General features: G+C 51.0%; 1 long non-coding RNA gene across 1 annotated transcript; it reads left to right on the top strand.

Annotated features, from left to right (window-relative positions):
* Nucleotides 1–781: 781 nt before the first annotated feature.
* LOC119564809 lies at nucleotides 782–18,643 on the top strand. Its single transcript, XR_005223657.2, has 3 exons — nucleotides 782–928; nucleotides 10,727–10,931; nucleotides 18,550–18,643. It is a non-coding gene; the product is annotated as an uncharacterized LOC119564809 (long non-coding RNA).
* Nucleotides 18,644–19,043: the final 400 nt, after the last annotated feature.

Raw genomic sequence — 19,043 nt, 5'->3', positions numbered from 1 at the left:
ACAACTGTTGCCCTTATCCAAGACGTGGGGCTTGATCTTCAGTCAGTTACTGATGCGAGCGTGTGTGCACTCAGAAGCTGAATTTGGAGGTGCTTCCCCGCAAAATGCACACATGGCCCACCTTTGCCACATGACTGGGCATTTAGGATGGTATTTTTACATAATGCGCATGCAGTTGCATTCACATTCGTTTGCATAAAGATCTCAGGTGCAGTGGCTCAATGCATGGCTGAGGCTGGGTGCTTGTCTGGTCCCAATGCCGGGGGTATTGTGGAGATAAAAAAAAGAGAACACAAACCATTTTTAAGCCTTGAACTGTTAGCTATGCTATTCCCATGTTATCTCTGACTGCGCTTGCCAATCACAGTGCTTGCCAATCACACTGATGGAGGGGCACATCAGACATGTGCACCCTGCCCCCCAAATAGTCCCATAACCATCCAGATAACAAGAGTTTGAATTCCAAGCAGTGGCTTAGCAGCTAGCGCAGAGTCCCAGTCCATGCCAGCTTGGCTCAGAGAGTGGCCATAGGTTGCCCACAGACCACATCAGGTTGGCTCAGAGAGTGGCCATTAGCTGCTCCAGGCTACACCAAGTGGGTTTAGAATGGCCATTGTCCACCCACAGACCACACCAGGTTGACTCAGAGAGGGGCGATTGGTGGCTCGCAGGCTACACCAGATCGGCTGCTCCTGGTTCACTCTCCTGGCATGAGCAATTTCTGTAAATAGTCAAATCTGTGTTAACAAAAACAACAGATTTTTTTGCATTTCAGCACTCTGCTTTTGAGATGTGTGGAGGCCAGAAGCAACTTTTCAAAGCTCTGGAGCAGTGTAGCCCTGACAGACACAGAGGCCTCTCCTGTCACATCCTCCAGCAGCTGCAGTGGCTCGTTAGGGAAGTGAATACAGCCAGCAAGAGACTTGAGGTAGGCAGTTGCTTGGGCTGGGAGAGGGAGGGGGAAATCTCTGCTGACCGCAGATTGATGGTGCCCAGCAGACAATGATCTGTCTCCTCTGAGGAGACGTGGTGAGTCTCTGTCCAGCTCCTCATGGCTATGTTTATGACTCCATGGTGACTGACTGGCTGGAGGCGCCCAGCAAACTGGACTGTCCTCCTACCCCTGGGGCAGCACCACTGTGGGAAGAAGGCTCTGCCATTACTATAGCCCACTCTGAGCCTGTGCTGGAGAGGCAGCAAGGACTCCCATCCCCAGGGCCCACCTCCCAACAGACCCAAATCCACTCACCTAAGCAATACTAGTGATGCTGTGGGGATGGCAGAGGCTGTTGGTCCTCAGGCCACAGCTGTGCCACATGGTGGGACATGGCAGCCACAGCGCTAAGCAAAGCAGGCAGAAGCAGCTCATCAGTCCCCCATCTGTACAGTGAGGATAACAACCTGGCCCTGCTTCCTAGAGTGAGGTGCCCAGACACTATGGTGGTGGAAGGCAAATGAATACCTAGACTAATGGTTGGGGTCTCTATGAAGGAGCAGCAAGTGAATGAGCCTCCTTGCACACTGCTCATGTGCATGTCCTACCCCCTAACCCAGACCTCTCCCAGCATGGGGCAATGTAGGCCAGTCTGTCCAATGCTGGGCTTAGGTGCCCAGACCTCTCCCTGCATGGGGCGGGGGAGGGGGGACGCAGGCTGGTCTGTCTGGTGCTGAGCTCGGGCATCTAGCTGTTCAAAGGCAAACCAACATGCTCTGCACACACGCTCCCATGTAGGGCACATGTGCACGGGGCAACATGGAGAAGCCCCGCCCGAGGGGTTGGGGGGTGTCCCACAGAAGAGGCTTATCCCCTGCTCCAAAGGCAGAGGCCCCTGCACCCCTCCGTCCCATGCCAAGCCCCTCAGGCCGAGCGAGCGGCTGTGGACAGTTCGCTTTCCAGCTCGGTTCAGCAAAGCTGGGCGAGCACACGGCCCCATGCGTTTGTTTGTCGGAGGTGCCGCCCTAAGCTCTGCAGCACTGTCAGTCAGCACATAGTTGCTGTTTACTGGCTGGTTCTTGTAAAAATCCCCCAAATAGCATTTTAATAGTGTCAGGCAGGCCTCGCACGGCACGTCCCGGCCTGAGGGGGAGGGGCTGCAGAGGAGTCAATGCGGCTGCTGGTGCTTGGAGCTCATAGGGGCTTGGGAGCACCAGGTGCACTGTGACTCAGGGGCAGGCGCTGACATCGCTCCAACCACCACACCCTCCAGGTACAAGTCCAGGGGGTCCCACGCCTTGAGCAAAGGGGTGGCAGGAGAGCGAAGGCTGTAATCCCCTCAGTCCCAATAAAATGCAGCAGCTCCTCGCTTGGGCCCTGGGGGGCTCCGGAGCAAGGTTAGACTTCTCTGCGCTAGAGCCCAGGTACCCGCTCCAGCCCAGCCCTGGCAGCCATCAACAGGCGCCTGACAGTTTTCTGGCCATGGTCAGCCCACGATGTCCCCTCTACATTGTCCCCTGGCTGCGGCTTTGTACCCTGCGGGGCTCCAGCCAGTGTGCTGCTGTGGGACTCCAGCTCCGAGGCCCCCAGCCCTGCTGTACAGAGGGCCCTTCTCCTCATCTCCAGCCCCCAGCCAGTGTGTGACCTGGGAGTGGAGCACTTGTCTGCACTGACCTTTGTCAGGCTTCTGGGCTGGCTGCTGGCTCTGTGCCCTTGGGAGCCTCTGTTCAGTCCTTGGCTGCCGGGCCCCTGGTCAGCCCTGTCTGCTCCCACACCCCATCACACCTCCCGGGTGGCTGCTGCCTTCCCAGAGGGAGTGCCCAGAGACGGGCTGGGGCTTCTTTACCATCTTGCAGGATGGCGGGGAGCAGAATCAGTTTCATCACAGCCAATAGTTCTTGAAGCCCAGGGGCACACATGGCAAAAGGCCTCTGGGGCACTGAACTAGGATCAGCCCTCTGGCCTGGGACAGGCTAAGGAAACCCCTGACTGAGTGCACTCCAGGCCAGAGCCCCTTGGCAGGGCTGCAGAGAGCAGGACCTGCCAGGAATCAGGAGGCAGCAGTGCCCTGGTGGGCCAGGCAGGTAAACAGAGGCTTAACATGGCACCGTGGAAGCTCAGGGTGGACTAGCCCAGATACCCCAAAGAGCCCCTAGTCCACTGGCTGGAGATGGGTCTGGGCCACAAACTCCCATCAGCTGCTTGGACAATCCCAGCTCCACTTTGACATGCCTCCCCGCCCTGCTTCCTGGCTCTTTCAAGCACTGCTCCAAATGGGCTATGACCCCCAAAGCCATGCTGCCACTGTGGGGATGGGGCCTAGCCCGGGAGGACAGTTCAAGCTAGCACCTAAAAATAGCAGTGTGGACATTGCGGTACGTGAGCTCAAACTCAGGGCTTTGGGGGGACTTGGCAGGGGCAGCTAGCCTGAGCCTCTGCCAGAGCCGCAATGTCCATGCTGCTAATTTTAGTACCTCCCAGCTGCAGTGTAGATATACTCCAAGGGTGCACACCCCCCCCACCCCCAGTCCAGCATGAGCACCTCCCACTCACCCGAGGGCTGCTTCAGCCTCCCCTGCAACAGACCTGTCCCACAGTGCTTTCTGCTTCTCTGGATGCTTTCAGGGTCATGAAACACATGACAGCTGCATTATCCCCTCTGTGGGGGTGTCACTATCATGGGCCTCACCCCCAGTCACCTGGTGAATCATGCAGGGCGCTGCCTGGGTTTTCTCCAGTAACTCAGGGGCTGAGCGAGATTCTCAGCAGCAGTGCCAAGTCTCACTCACACTCCCTGCAAGCGGCAGAGCACAGTGCTCTGAACGATTGAGCGCCCCCCCTCCACTCCCAGAGCGACGCATCAGCTCCTGTTCACACAGTGCAAACACCCCCCAATCTGCAGAGTACCCAGAACAAACATGGCAAACGCCCAGGGAATAATGGAGGTTTCAGGGGTGCAGAACGAAGATCCTGGGACATGATGTGAAAACCTGGTCAGCTCAATACCCTGCCTGTCAAGCCTGGCTGAAGCAAGAGCCCGGGCCCAGCTGGGACCCCTCAAGCCGAAGGTTTAGAGGATGCAGGATTAGAAATGGGATGGCAATGGCAAACTGGGCAACTTCTGCCCAACAGCTGGTGTTGGGAGAAGGCCTGACTAGCCAAAGACCCGCCTAGGCTGTGGTACAGCCAGAGCTGATGTGGATTGTGTACTGATCTGGTAACAGCTATTTTTAGGACAACTTTCAATTCTGGAGTAAGACCAAGTGAGTAAACAAAACAACAGACCTCCTCCCCCCGCAGCAGATATGGTTCCAATAGTTACAAAGAAAGGCTGAACCTCACCGCCTGTAAGCTGAAGGTCTATATTAGGAAAAGCATTTGTGATGGTATTTCTGGAGATCTGTCAGGGCCCAGCTGGAGACTGCAGTGTACTTGGAAGGGAGGGTATGTGGAAGGGGAGCCATCACACAAAGCCTTTCCATATTGACTGGTTCTGCAGATAGCTCTTGTCTATTGTGGCACAAGGGTTTCCTCTGATGCAGCTGGCACCAGGGGTCAGGCTACTGGGTGCAGGGGCCATTGGGGCACTCCACGGTGGCATTCTCCTAAAACAAAACTAACAGAATAAAAACCCGGAATGGGGGAGCATTGGGGGGGGGTGGAGTGGGAGAGAAATAAAAAAAAAGGAATGGGCTAAAACAAGCTGCGCTAATATAATCAGAGAAGGGTAAAAGACAACTGAAAACATGGAGATGAACAACTGGGCTTTCCTGCCCCCCTTCCCCTTTAGATGGTGAGCTCTGTAGGGCAGGGTCCTGTTTATTATAGGTCTGAAAAGCACCTGACATGCTTTGGAGCACTATGCATGACATGCACCCCCTGCAGGGAGTCAGCCTGATGCCTGTGCACCACCAAAGCCTCATTTACGACCTTAACGTAAGAACGGCCATACTACAGCAGACCAATGGGCCATCCAGCCCAGTATCCGGTTTTCTGGCAGTGGCCAATACCAGATGCTTCAGAGTGAATGAATAGAACAGGGAATGAACAGAACAATTTTGAGTGATTCATCCTGTCATCCAATCCCATCTTCTGGCAATTGGAGGTTTAGAGACACCCAGAGCATGGGGTTGTGCCCCTGACCATCTTGGCTAATAGCCATTGATGGACCTATTGCCCATTAATTTAGGACTTAAGTGGTTTGGAGGCCATACGTTGGACCAGTGTGCCCTTGTTGAGTCAACAGTGTGACCTTGTTGCCAAGAAGGCCAATGGCATTTTGGGATGTATAAGTAGGGGCATTGCCAGCAGATCGAGGGACGTGATCGTTCCCCTCTATTCGACATTGGTGAGGCCTAATCTGGAGTACTGTGTCCAGTTTTGGGCCCCACACTACAAGAAGGATGTGGAAAAATTGGAGAGAGTCCAGCGAAGGGCAACAAAAATGATTAGGGGTCTGGAACACATGATTTATGAGGAGAGGCTGAGGGAACTGGGATTGTTTAGTCTACGGAAGAGAAGAATGAGGGGGGATTTGATAGCTGCTTTTAACTATCTGAAAGATGGATCCAAAGAGGATGGATCTAGACTATTCTCAGTGATAGCAGATGACAGGACAAGGAGTAATGGTCTCAAGTTGCAGTGGGGGAGGTTTAGGTTGGATATTAGGAAAAACTTTTTCACTAGGAGGGTGGTGAAACACTGGAATGCGTTACCTAGGAAGGTGGTGGAATCCCCTTCCTTAGAAGTTTTTAAGGTCAGGCTTGAGAAAGCCCTGGCTGGGATGATTTAGTTGGGATTGGTCCTCCTTTGGGCAGGGGGTTGGACTAGATGGCCTCCAGAGGTCCCTTCCAACTCTGTTATTCTATGATTCTATGACCTCTGCACAAGGGAGAATTTCACTGTCTGTAAGTACTGACATCCAAAAACAAATGTTAAAAAAGCATTATTGGGTTGCTAAGTCAAGCACTCAAAACTTTGGAAATGTCAGAATTAAGGCTGCCTGCGCAACCCTATTATCCCCATTTTACAGATAGAGAACGAAGCACAGAGTGATTAAGGCCAGAAATGGCCATTCATTTTGGGTGCCCAATCGGAGTTGCCTGGGACCTGAATTTTTTAAGAGAATTTAGCAGATTTGTAGCATGTTATATGTTCACATCACCTCTCCCATTGACCTCAGTTAGCATTTCTGTAAATCATATCCCGTGTCTCAGGCTGGGCACCCAGAAAATGAGGAACCTACAATTAATTAGTGTCCACCTGTGAAAAGCTGAGTTTAGCTAACTTGCCCAACAAGGAATAGAATCCAATTCTCCAGCGCAGCATTCGATTGCCTTAACCATGAGACCATCCTTTCTTTTCCTGCAATCCCCTGCCTCGTTCACACTACGCCCTCCAACTCCTGCAACAAATGAGGCAAGGGTCCTACTGACAACAGTGTCCTTCACTACACAACCTGATTCATCCCAGAGCAGGGTCCATTCTGTACACTGAATGATGCAGGAGTCCTGTGGAAAAATAGTATGTGATCATGTAATTGAAGACTGTGTCACATATCATGCACAGACAACCTTAATTCTGTCATTTCCTAACTTTTGCAACATTCACATTCTTTTAATATAGGTTTTTGCCTGTAATTTCCTAGATTTTTAACAAGGCAAACAGCTAATTCTATCCTGTGGAATCATACTGACCCCCATTTAGGTAACTGGCAGGGATAGAACTTTAGTACACAGACCTCTGCCACTTGAGCTAACAGAGTAACTGGGAGCAGCGATAGGCTGTTATCTCTATGTGGACCAGTCACCAGAGGAGGAATGAGCTGTATACTTCGCCAGTGGGTTCCACAGCTATTTGCAGACATTAGAGGAATGTCCATAAGGAATGCTAATAAGCTCCCCCAAAATAATGGTTACGGACCTTTCTGCCCCTGAACCTTCCAGCCTGCCCTTGTCCCAGTGTCCCCACCATTCCCTATAAGCTCCACATCCCTGTCCCCCCACAGCTCCATGTCTTCCACTCCCACCCTGCCCATGTTTTTGTCCCTGTCCCAGTCTCCCCTCTCTAGTTCCTCATCCCAGTCTCTCCCCCCCACCCCCAGTTCTTTATCCCAGTCTGTTTTACACACACACACAGCTCCTCATCCCAGTTCCCGACTCTCCCCTGGCTCCTTGTTCCAGTCCCTCCTTTCTGGCACTTCATTCCAGTCTCTCCCCTTGCCAATTCCTCTGGCCTGGCTCCTCACCCCTCTGTGTTCCAGTCAGGCTACTCCTACTCCTCCATGCTGCCTGAGGACTTTCAGTGAGGACACAGAGCACAGGAGAGATGGTCTCCCTGCTCTCAGTTCCAGTGCCCGGCAGCCCCTGGCAGCCCTGGGATGGAGCATGCTCATTGCAGGCAGCCCCTAATGAGTCTTTATTGAATATGTGCAAACTGAGATTCCCAGTGGTTCATGCCATGGCCAAATGTGGGTGGATATTCACGGAAATGGCAAAAGGCACCTCCCTGACCCCAAGCTCACATCTGTCAGCTTAAAAGTCCCTACTCCAAAGCACAGAGGTGCTGGAGTGTCTCAGTGAAACAGACGAGATAATTTTTTAGCATGAACAACACAACATACTTTTTCCCAACCTTGTTCTGAAAAGCCGCTCAACTATTTCTGCTGAGAGTTTTCAAAAAAAAAAAAAAAATTCAGCCTATGGCAATCTCCCAGGGCTAGACCAGTGCTCGCCCCCCACAACATACACTTTTACCTTCTCCCCAGACAGTGGAGAAAGGGGGGAGTTCATCTCTCTGCAAGCCTGAGCTTCTCTGGCCCAGCCTTCCCCTTCTACTTTGTCTTTCCTGTCTCTCTTTTAACTGTCCCTGCTGCTGAGCTGAGCTGAATCAACTTGCTAGCTGTTTAATCATCCTGCCCTTAACCAATTAGCTCCTCAGTTTGGCCCATATGGGGAGCCTTGTAAAATACACAGGAATGATGATTCAACTCTATGCTACTCACCTGTTGTCCCACACTGCCCCCATTCCCCATTTGGGGCCTTTTCTCTCCTTCCCAGGGCTCTGCTTTCCCTCTGTGGGCTGCCCTCCCCTTCCAGGAGCAAGGTCTCTTTAAACTGGCTCTCTACAATGACCATAGGAACCTTCTCCATCCTCACCCAGCAAAAGTTCATTCCCCTCTATTTGGCATTGGTGAGGTCTCATCTGGAGTAGTGTCCAGTTTTCGGCCCCCCACTACAACAAGGATGTGGAAAAATTGGAAAGAGTCCGGCGGAGGGCAACAAAAATGATTAGGGGGCTGGAACACATGACTTACGAGGAGAGGCTGAGGGAACTGGGATTGTTTAGTGTGCAGAAGAGAAGAATGAGGGGGGATTTGATAGCTGCTTTCAAAGGGGGTTCCAAAGAGGATGGATCTAGACTGTTCTCAGTGGTAGCAGATGACAGAACAAGGAGTAATAGTCTCAAGTTGCAGTGTGGGAGGTCTAGGTTGGATATTAGGAAAAACTTTTTCACTAGGAGGGTGGTGAAACACTGGAATGCGTTACCTAGGGAGGTAGTGGAATCTCCTCTTTTGGAAGTTTTTAAGGTCAGGCTTGAGAAAGCCCTGGCTGGGATGATTTAGTTGGGGATTAGGTCCTGCTCTGAGCAGGGGGTTGGACTAGATGACCTCCTGAGGTCCCTGCCAACCCTATGATTCTATGATTCTAAGTTGCTCTGTAACGGAAGGGGTAATTCTGACATCTCTGTTTCTGCCCCCCTTTCTTAACACCAGGGGGCCCTTTTATATCACTGGGCTTCTCCCCCATTTTAATATCTCCCCCAGGTTACCCTGCATTTCAATACATGGCTGTTCTGGCTCTGGATCACTCTGGCCCTTGACCTTTTCACATACAATTTTGCCTGCTTTCTCTACGAATCCTTGTTCTGGTTTTTCCCCCTTTTCGTTCCCCTCTAACTTGTGATCTTCGCCAAGGCCTTTGGGTTCTTGGCTTGTCTCCTGTCGAGTCTGTTCTGCTTCTTCCTTCTCTAGCCCCCACTTGGCTTCTTGACCTGTTCCTCAACACCTGGTCCTGCCCTCCTGGGCTTCCCCAACTCCCCCTGGGTGAACACATGACCTCAACAGCCTGAGGATATGGGCCCTCCCATTGGCTCCCTACATCTCCGGAGAAGCTCAGGCAGCATCGATGGTGCTGAGCGACAGGGAAGCAGCTGGTTAGGATTATGATACTGTGACAGATTGAAGCCCATTTCCTTTCAGGAAGGGGAGAGATGCCCGGAGAACAGAGTGCCCAAGCTCAGCTTTGTGGCTCACCTTCCTCCTGGGCGGTGGGTGAAGCAAGCTTGTCTCCTGTCTTCCTTATGGTACCCGGAGGGGGATAGGTCCCTGGGGCCATGTCCTGGGCATTGGGTGAAGCTATGGGTGGGGAGGGGCTATCTGCTCCCGGGGCTTGCAGTGAGGAGCATTCGCTCTTAAGAATATTCATGTTATTACTTTGGCTGCTGTTAATATTGTCCTGGGGAATCTGAGCATCAGAGGGAAATGGTAATTTTCAGGAATTTATATATCTGCCAAACGTGAACAGAATTTCTTGAGACAAAGAAAGGCACTTTTCTAGCCCAAGGCTTCTCTCTGCCCAATTTCAAACAACAGATGTGTCAAAGGTTCTCAAAAACAGGAAGCAGATCTCCTTCATAAAGGAAAGGGTTCAACAGCCACAGTTCAACACCCACTAGCATCACCCCTTATAATACTAACAAAGAGCCTGGCCACGTCCTGCGGAGCTGGGTATGGAGAGGACTCACATGGCAAGGAGGGGCAGTTTTCTCTGTGATGGCATGTTCCCCTTGCCCATCGCAAAGAGCACAGGGCACATACAGGACTGGCAGGCTCCACCCACCAGATATGTTTGGAAGAAAACTCCATGGTGAAACTCCCTGCAATTTCCTCCCCACTTCACCCTGGGTGTAGGGCTTGGGAGCAGAACAATCACGCCCCATCATCCAGTGGCCTCAGGTATAAGGTCTGGGAGCTGCGTTCTGTTCCACTCAGCCGTGCCATTGTGGAATGTGCAGGCAGGAACCACCATGCTTCTCTGACACGGTCTTATTCACACTGGAATTCAATCTATCCACAAAGCTGGCACCAGTGCACACCTGTCGGTCAATACAGCTGGCACCAGTGCACACCCCTAGGGCTGGTACAGCTGATACCAGTGCACAGCTGTCAGTCAATACAGCTGGCACCAGTGCACACCCCTAGGGCCAGTACAGCTGGCACCAGTGCACAGCTGTCGGTCAGTACAGCTGGCACCATTGCACACCCCTCAGTCGGTACAGTTTACACCAGTGCACACTCCTAGGGCCAGTACAGCTGGCACCAATGCACACCCTTAGGGCCAGTACAGCTGGCACCAATGCACACCGCTCGGTCAGTACAGCTGGCACCAATGCACACCCCTTGGGCCGGTACAGTGGGTACCCGGGCACACCCCTCAGTCAGTACAGCTGACACATATCATGTACACACGTGCATCCACCCACAGTCGTGCACACAGACAGACACACAATAGCTGTAAGGCCAACACTGACACATGCATGCACATATACTCTCACATACAGACAGAGATCCACATGCACATGTGTATGTTTACATACGTTCGCACAGACACACCCACACACATATACACACACATTACGTTTTCTGCCATAAGAACCGAACTTTTGAATCCCCATTTCCTCAGTACTGGCCCTGCAGGACACACTTCTCCCCGTATTTTAATGTCTGTTCAGGACCCCACCTGAGCTTGCTGTCTTCTCTGGCCCATCTGGCATGTGTCCTGGCCCCAGCAACCCCTGGATCGTTCATGGATGGAGGTCAGAAGGGACCACTGTGACCGTCCAGTCAGGCTCCTGCACCACCCAGTGACTCCTGCCTGCAGCCCAGCACTGACAGAGCACAGCCATTACCCAGGACAGAGAATTAACCCCTCCCTTGGTAAGTGGTTCCTAGGGTTAATTCCTCTCCCCTTCACCTCATTGCCAGTCTGAATTTGTCTGGCTTCAGCTCCCGCCGTTGGATGATTAGACCTTTGTCTGAGAGGTTACAGAGACCTCTGCTATTGGAGACCTCCTCCCCATGTAGATTCTTATAGACCTGGGTCAAGTCACCTCTTCCCCTGCTCCTTGCTAAGCTAAAGAGATGGAGCTCCTTCAGTCTCTCCCTATCAAGCAGATTTTCTCGACCTCAGATCATCCTTCTAGCTCTTCTACGAACCCTTTTTAATTTGTCAACATCCTGTCCAAGATGTGGACACCAGAGATGGACACAGTATCCAGAGGTAACATCTGGCCCTACTGGATATTCTCCATTTACTCATCCAAGGGTCATGTTAGCCCTCTAAAGGTATGTCTACACTGCAGCTGGGAGGAGTGATTACCAGGGCAAGTAGACAAACCAATGCTAGCTCAGCTCAAGCTAGTGCACTAAAAATAGTAGTGTGGTTCTTGTGGCACAGGGAGCTGCGTGGACTAGCCATCTGAGCTCAGCCACAGAAGGTTAGACGAGCTTGGATATAGGTGGCTAGTGTGATCCACCGCCAGTGCTGCAATGTCCAAACTGCTATTTTTAGCACACTGGCTGGAACAGAGCTAGCATAAATCTGTCAACCTGGGCTGGGACTCACACCTCCCAGCTGTAGTGTATACATACTCTAAGCCGCACCACGTCATTGGGAGCTTGTGTTCAGTTGGTGTCCGCCATGACTCCTAAAACAGAGTCCTGCTTTTCAGGATATGCCCCCATCCTGTGGATGGGACCTACATTCTTTATTCCAAGCTGTGTGTGGCTGTATTAAAATGCATGTTTTTCCTGTGAGTCCAGTTTACCAAGTGACTCAGATTACCGTTACTCCTAGGGGAATTCTGCACCACTGCACATGCACAGAATTCATGTCCCCCGCAGATTTCTTTGCTTCCCGTCAGAAAAATGACTCTCTGACAGGGAAGCTGCAAGAGCAGTCACACACCACTCCCTAGCAGCACAGGTGCAACGTCTCAGGCACCCAGAGCAGCTGGCAGAGAGGTAAATCACTGTGGGACTGGGGACACCTCAGCCACTGGCTCCTACCCTGAGCCAGGATTAGCTGCAAGTCCTGGCTGGGCTGGAGGCAGGAGAGGATGGGACTTCCTCTTCCCCTGCAAGGAGTGGCTGGGGCTGTGTCAGACACGCCCCTAGAAACCTCCCCCAGCTGCAGGAAGCTCAGCATTCTCCCCTGCTTCCTGTCCCCATCTCTCCTTAGCTGTGGGGAGAAGGGTCACTGTACAGGGAACTGCTCCCCCATCCACCCAACCCCTGTGCATCTGGACATCCCAAACCCAGACACCCCTGTCAAGCCTCACCTGGTACATCCAGAACCATCCTAGCCCTCCATACCCGAACCCCACCCCTCTGAACCTCAACCCCTGCATCTGGAGCCCCCCTTCAGCAAGACCCCCTGCTTCTGGATCCCCACCCCTGCATCCAGACAACCATCCCTACTGAACTCTCTACACTCAACCCTCAATCCTGATGTCCCACCCTCTGCACCACCCTGAGCCCCCACATCCAGACCCCCATGCCACTGACTACCAACTACCTGCACCCAGACCCCCCACTCCACCAAGCCCCATTCCCCCAGCCCCCCCTGCTGAGAACCCATCACAGAGAAACCCAGACCCCTCTACTGAGCCCCCATCACTTTCCGCTGGAAGCCCCTGCAGAGTCCCATTGCCCCTGCACCTGGAACCCCCCAACGAGCCTCTGAGCATCCAGATCCCCCCACACCTAGACCCCCCACTGACCTGCCTGCACCCAGATTGTCCCACACAGAACCCTCTCATCCCACACCTGGATCCCTCCACACTGAGCCTCTCCACACTTGGCTCCTGCCTGGTTGAGCCTACCTGCCCCACAGCTGGTGCAGCTGGCACAGAGGGGCATGGGCCCAGGGTGTTTCTGGGGCAGGCCCAGGCCTTATGCTGTGTCAGGTTCAGGTGCAGCCTCACCGCTGAGTCTGTATCCTGGGGGTGGGGAGTGGGAGGGCTGCAGGGTGATCTTCCACCTTCGTGCAGCCAGTGGCCTGTGCTCCCCACTGCCATGCTGGAGCCACTGCATTTATTTATTGACAAATAAAACTTGCAGAACTGTAAAATATTGTGCAAAGAATTTTTGATTTTTTGGCGCAGAATGCCCTCAGGAGTCTACTGTGGATACCTGGCCTATCCTTTACATTATTTACCATGCCATCAATTTTGTGTCAGTTGCAAAATTTACCAGAAATGATTTTCTGTTTTCTTCCAGATCATTGATAAAGCTATGGAATAGTAATGGGCCAAGACCCTGTGGGTCTGCACTAGAAACACCCCCGCCCCCTTGGATGACAATTCCCCATTTACAATTACAGATCTATCAGTTAGTTATTTTTGTTTCACTTAACATGGGCTGCACTGGTTTTGTAAAGTGCTAATTTCTTCATCAGAACGTTGTGTGGACGTAAGTCAAACGCTATATAGAGTTGAAGTATATTCTGCCAACACCGTTACTTAGTCAACCAAACTTGTAATCTCATCAAGAACCAATAGCAAATTTTGTTTGACCGCCCCTGTTTTCCATAACGCCATGTGGGTTGGCATGAGTTATGCTGCCACCCTTTTGATCCCTCACTGATTGTGTCCAGTTTCAGGTAACCTTCCTGCAGCTGAACTGCAGCAGTTACAGTCTCTGCTACGTTGCCCAGTCCCTGGGGGAGTTGCATGCCCCTGTTGCTTTTTAAATCAAACGTCTTGTTTTTCTGTCTTGTAAGTTGCCATAAAGGGAAGATCCATTCAGCTGGAGGATGGTTAAGCTCAGCAGACTCCTTGGAAGCAGACAGCAGTTTGCTTTGAATGTGCCCTCTCACCCAGAATTCAGCTGTACAAATGTAACTTCTTGGCTCATGTTGCCAGGGGCCACTGCAACCCCAACATGGCTAGTGAATCAAGGTTGTTTCCCATGGCCACCTGATGGGGAGGTGAAAGGCCAGAGTTCGGGGCTCTCAGGCCCCATGCCTTCCTGGGAGGATTTTTTACCAACATCTTCTCTTCTCTGAACTTTCCAGTAATACCTGTAGCACGCAGAACACAATGGGGTCCGTTCTCCTCCTAGATGCAGTGTAACTATAGCATGGCGTTTCTCCTGACTCACACCACAGTAAGTAAGAGAAGAATGAGGCCCTGAATGCTCCATAGCTGAGGCCACAGATTCACAGCTAGGCAATTTACCAGGGCAATGTAGTTTGTGACATGATTTTCCAATGAACTCTGAGGAAGACCCACATCATAGCCCTGTCACCTCCTGCATGCTGTGCCTGCCAGCCCTTGGATCCCTTTTGTCCTAGTGCTGGTTGGCTGGCATGACATCATTTTGTATCCATCAAAGTTCTAAACCCCCAGTCAACCTGAAATGACTGATTCCTGGATCTGAGGGAGGGTGGAATCTCATACAAATGGCTGACATGGGCAGTAGGAGATTTCAAAGAGGAATTGGGTGTTGTAATGCTATGGAGTGTGGTGGTGGGTGATTAAAAGCATTTCCAGAGGTAGAGAAAGGCTGGATGTTTCCAAGATGTTAGGTTCATTCTGAGAACATTAGAGGCACCATGGACCAACTGCCCTCCTAACAATACTATTGGTTCCTCCAAGTCACCCCTAGTAACCCCTCCAGCACTATACCAGCAGCCTCAATGCATCTCCAAATGATATGGAGAGTTGAAATCCAAAAAAGACAAAGCAATTCAATTTTGCACTTAGACACTCTGGTGCTAAGGGCCACACAGATAGATAGTTGCACAACTCAGGGTTCCATAGTTAAGTGGTGTTAAATTTTGCATTTAAAGCAGGGATTCAACTACTTGGTTATGTATAAAGAATTCAGCACATCTTCCCCAAAAATCACAGCAATTACTCTGAGCACAGACTGAACCTGAGAAAATTTACAAAAAAAATCAGTTAATTAGTTTTAAAATGGGCCGTTTAAGACATTTAGCCTCACGTGTTGGACCAATTTTTTATCCTGATTGATTTTAGCAATGGAAAAACATGAGCCCTTCAAACTTTTCTTGTAGTTAAAACTCTGAAATCTCAGGCATAGGCTACATTTGAAGATTTTTTTTTTATGGTTAAGTTTTTGTTTTGCCACTATTCTTCAAAACTAAGTTTTCTTCTTCCGCAGGGTGCTGACAAATAAACTTCTCACCAGAAGCATAGCCAGCCCCATATATTCAAAAATCATGAGTTGAGTCCCCAGAAACATGAGATTTAAAATAATGAGATTTCTAACAATAAAAAATGGGTTCTTTTTATTCACTTGCTGGTTTCTGAGTCTTTAGGCTGCACCTACTTCATGTTTTCAAGTGTGTCTCTGTAACCATGAGGGCCAGAAATTTTTTTTTTTTTAATGAAAGCTGATATTCTGTTCCTATATCATGGGTCTTGCAGTTGGGGCTTCAAGAGAAACACTAAAAAAGAAGGATGCAAGAGTTGGCAACACAGATTAACAGAGAGTGCTGCTGTTTTTCAGCATTGCTGCCTTGTCCTATTGTTCTGAATGAGAATGAAGCCACGAGGCTGCCATTAGCAAAACACCCTTTTTCAAAATGGTCACAACCTCCCTTTGTTCTCAGAGGAAGTGAGGCGAAGCTGCCCGCAAATGAAAAAATCAAATTGATCAATCTCTCTATGAGTCAAGGTGGTGAGGTAATATCTTAGTGTTTTATCCTGTCACCCATCACCATAGTATCTGGGCGCCTTCCCTGAAAATCAATAGCAATAGCCAGGGACCGCCCTCCCCCACCCCCCCACCCCACCCCCGAGTCAATCTGAGTGACTCTCTGGCTCCTCTCCCTGTAGGAGTCAGAAATCTGCTTGGGGTAGGGTTTTTTTGGGAGTGGGGATTTGTGATGTTTGGGAATAAAAGGGCTCTTTGAATTGTGTGTCCCCCACAGGAGCGAAGCTGTTGTGGTCAAAGCTTGACCCATAGATCAAAGCTTGACCCATTAGCTGCTGTGATGACTTGGACCAAAGCCTTAAACCAGCACAGGGAGCTGACAGAGCCAGTGAGAGACCTGAGCACAGGCTTGCTGTGCTCTCAGGAGCCTGAGCCATGGAGAAGGCAGGCAGCCACATGCTGCACCAGCTGGAGCCTGCATATCAATCAGCCTCAGAGCCAGTGAGTTAGGGTAACCCAGCCTGGAGGTGACAGGTGGCCAGAGCCAGAGGGGACGGGAAGAATTTCCCAGCAAGCTGGAGGTGAAAGACAGCATTATGCAAAGGGCAGCTGGGGGTCCATGCTCAGCAAGGGGTCACACAGCACCCTGAGCTTCCTAGGTTACCAAGTCCGGCACAGCAGCATTTTTGAGGCTCTGTTCTCTGTCCAGGTGGATTTTTCAAATCACAGGAAATGTTCTGGATTTTTGCAGAGCAGACAGTGCAGCTCAGAAAGAGCCCTGCTTCGACCACTTCCCAATTGGCCCTTTCCCCTGCAGCCACAGCTTCTGGATCCCTCCCATCCAGGCCCCGGCTCCCAGCCCTGGGAAGAGGGTTCCACAGGGAGGTGCTGACTGACGGCTTGCACCAGCCACCCTGCCACCAGGACAGGGAGGCCATGGCAGTGGTTTCTCAGCGCACCTTCTGGGACACTGCCCCCCTTGGTCACACGAAGCTGGCTGGCAGGTGCCGGGCACCACTCCATGTGCCGTCTTTCGCTTGCTTGCCTACCCCGTAGGCTGGAAGCAGCGGCGGGGGTGTTTGGGGGGGAACGATGCCCCAGCGGGATTGGAACCGTTTCCCTCACCCAGGAGCCAGGTACCTAGTGCTCTTCACGAGCCTCACAGCCCAGGGAAGGCGGTGGTTCAAAGACTTGTGCGGCCTGAGGTGGTCCAGAGTTCCCCACGGGGGGTGGGGGGGGTGGAAGGGGGACCACCGAGGAGGGAAGGACATCTGAGGCTGCCCATTCCCTGCTTGGTACCCCTACGCCACCCCACCCTCATTCCTGGTCCGCGGGAAGCCCAGGATGGAGCGGGTCTACCCTGCAGCACCCCCAACTGTACCCCCACTCCAGCTACCACTCCCTCTTCCCCTTCTATCTCCCCCGACCCCTGGCAGTGTCCTCTTTTTGGGAAACTGAAATATGCTATGACCAGTAAGGGCTGTAGCCTTCAATGGAAAGTGGAAACAATGTCTTGGCCGGTTCTTCAAAGCATTTCCCCTTCCTGACCAGCACCACTTAGTCTTGCCTAGGTTCAGCTGGAGTAGCTGCTGCTTGTCCAAGAACTGATCTCCTTCAGGCATTCTGACATTTCAGCAGTGGCGGTGGCTGCATAAGTTCAGAAGGAGATATAGAGTACATGCTGTGGGTGCTGAGTGCACTGTGTCTCCCAGTGGACTCTTGTAGGTATTGAAGAGAAGCAGGGTAGTCTGGGTCCTGGTGGGACCCTTCTCCTTTGGAGAAGAGGGGCAGTGACCCATCCCTGATCTGAGTTCTGCTGGAAAGGAATGATTGGTGCCACTGTCATGCTGGGCCATCTACTGCTGCTGCATCATGTAGGTGGGACAACAGCGCCTTGTGGGCCACTGTGCCAAAGGCTGCAGAGAGGCCCAGCAGTGTGAGGCTGGAGATCTTGCCTCTGTCCATGACCATGAGCAGGTCATCTTTTAGTGCTGTGAGAGCTGTCTCTGTGCTGCCCTGGTCTGAACCCCAAATGTGTCTTTAAAAATCAGTTAGGAGACTGCAAACACTATTATGCATCAATCATAAGTCTGTGTTTAATGCGTGGTGTCCCTACAGGGAAGAGTTAAGGTCATCTGGAAACCCTAACTCTGTATTTCCATTCCTTAACACATTGGCATTTTTTTAAACTTTAACCTTATTCAGAATTTCCTGAGTTTGTAAAGTTTGTTCTTGGGATAATTACAACAGCCTTTTAATAATTTCATTCTTGAGTTACTGATATGAATTCAACCTCAGGTCCAGTTTAAGGTAGTTTTTATCTGGGATTAGATAGATAGATTTGTTATTTACTTTATCATGCACAGTGGCTCAAATTCTGATCTCAATTACACTAGTTTGACAAAGCCTCTCATACTATCCAGTCTTTGGCTAATTCATGTTTTTTAAACTGTGGGACAATAATTAATGTGATGCGACTGTGTGTAACATTATTGCCACAGCCTGAGTGTAGGTATTGTGCTGCCTTTCTGCAGCCAAGACAAGAGACGTCACCCTAAGATTGGACAGATTTCTGAAGTCGATGGGAAACGATCCACTGGTGATGGTTCATATTGACTCTAATGACACTGCATCATTCGACATCTTACAGATAGTATCAGAGTAACAGCCGTGTTAGTCTGTATTCGCAAAAAGAAAAGGAGTACTTGTGGCACCTTAGAGACTAACCAATTTATTTGAGCATAAGCTTTCGTGAGCTACAGCTCACTTCATCGGATGCACCCGATGAAGTGAGCTGTAGCTCACGAAAGCTTATGCTCAAATAAATTGGTTAGTCTCTAAGGTGCCACAAGTACTCCTTTTCTTTTTACAGATAGTAGATGACTTCAGGAAGCGTGCTGAAGACAAAGATATCCAAGCAATTGTCTCTGAGATCCTTCCCGTCCCATGAGCAAAGGAAGACAGAGGGCAGAAGATTCTGGAAGTGAACTGCTGGCTAGGTAAGTGGGGTAGGATTTTTTTATGTGGAACATTCCAACATTCTATGCCGACAGGGGGCTGTATAGTTTGGATGACCTCCACCTCAGTAGAAGAGGGACCAATCTTCTCACGGACAGTCATGCTGGCTAGAATATCAGGAGGGCACTAAACTAATTACAAATGAGGGAAGATCCAAGCCAAGGAAAGTGTGGGCCCCTTACTGAATGAGGGAGGCAACCTAGTGACAGAGGATGTGGAAAAAGCTAATGTACTCAATGCTTTTTTTGCCTCTGTTTTCACTAACAAGGTCAGCTCCCAGACTGCTGCGCTGGGCATCACAAAATGGGGAAGAGATGGCCAGCCCTCTGTGGAGATAGAGGTGGTTAG

Source organism: Chelonia mydas, chromosome 20, assembly GCF_015237465.2.
Source record: "Chelonia mydas isolate rCheMyd1 chromosome 20, rCheMyd1.pri.v2, whole genome shotgun sequence".
Taxonomy (NCBI): Eukaryota; Metazoa; Chordata; order Testudines; family Cheloniidae; genus Chelonia; species Chelonia mydas.
This window is presented reverse-complemented; position numbering and strand designations above follow the sequence as displayed.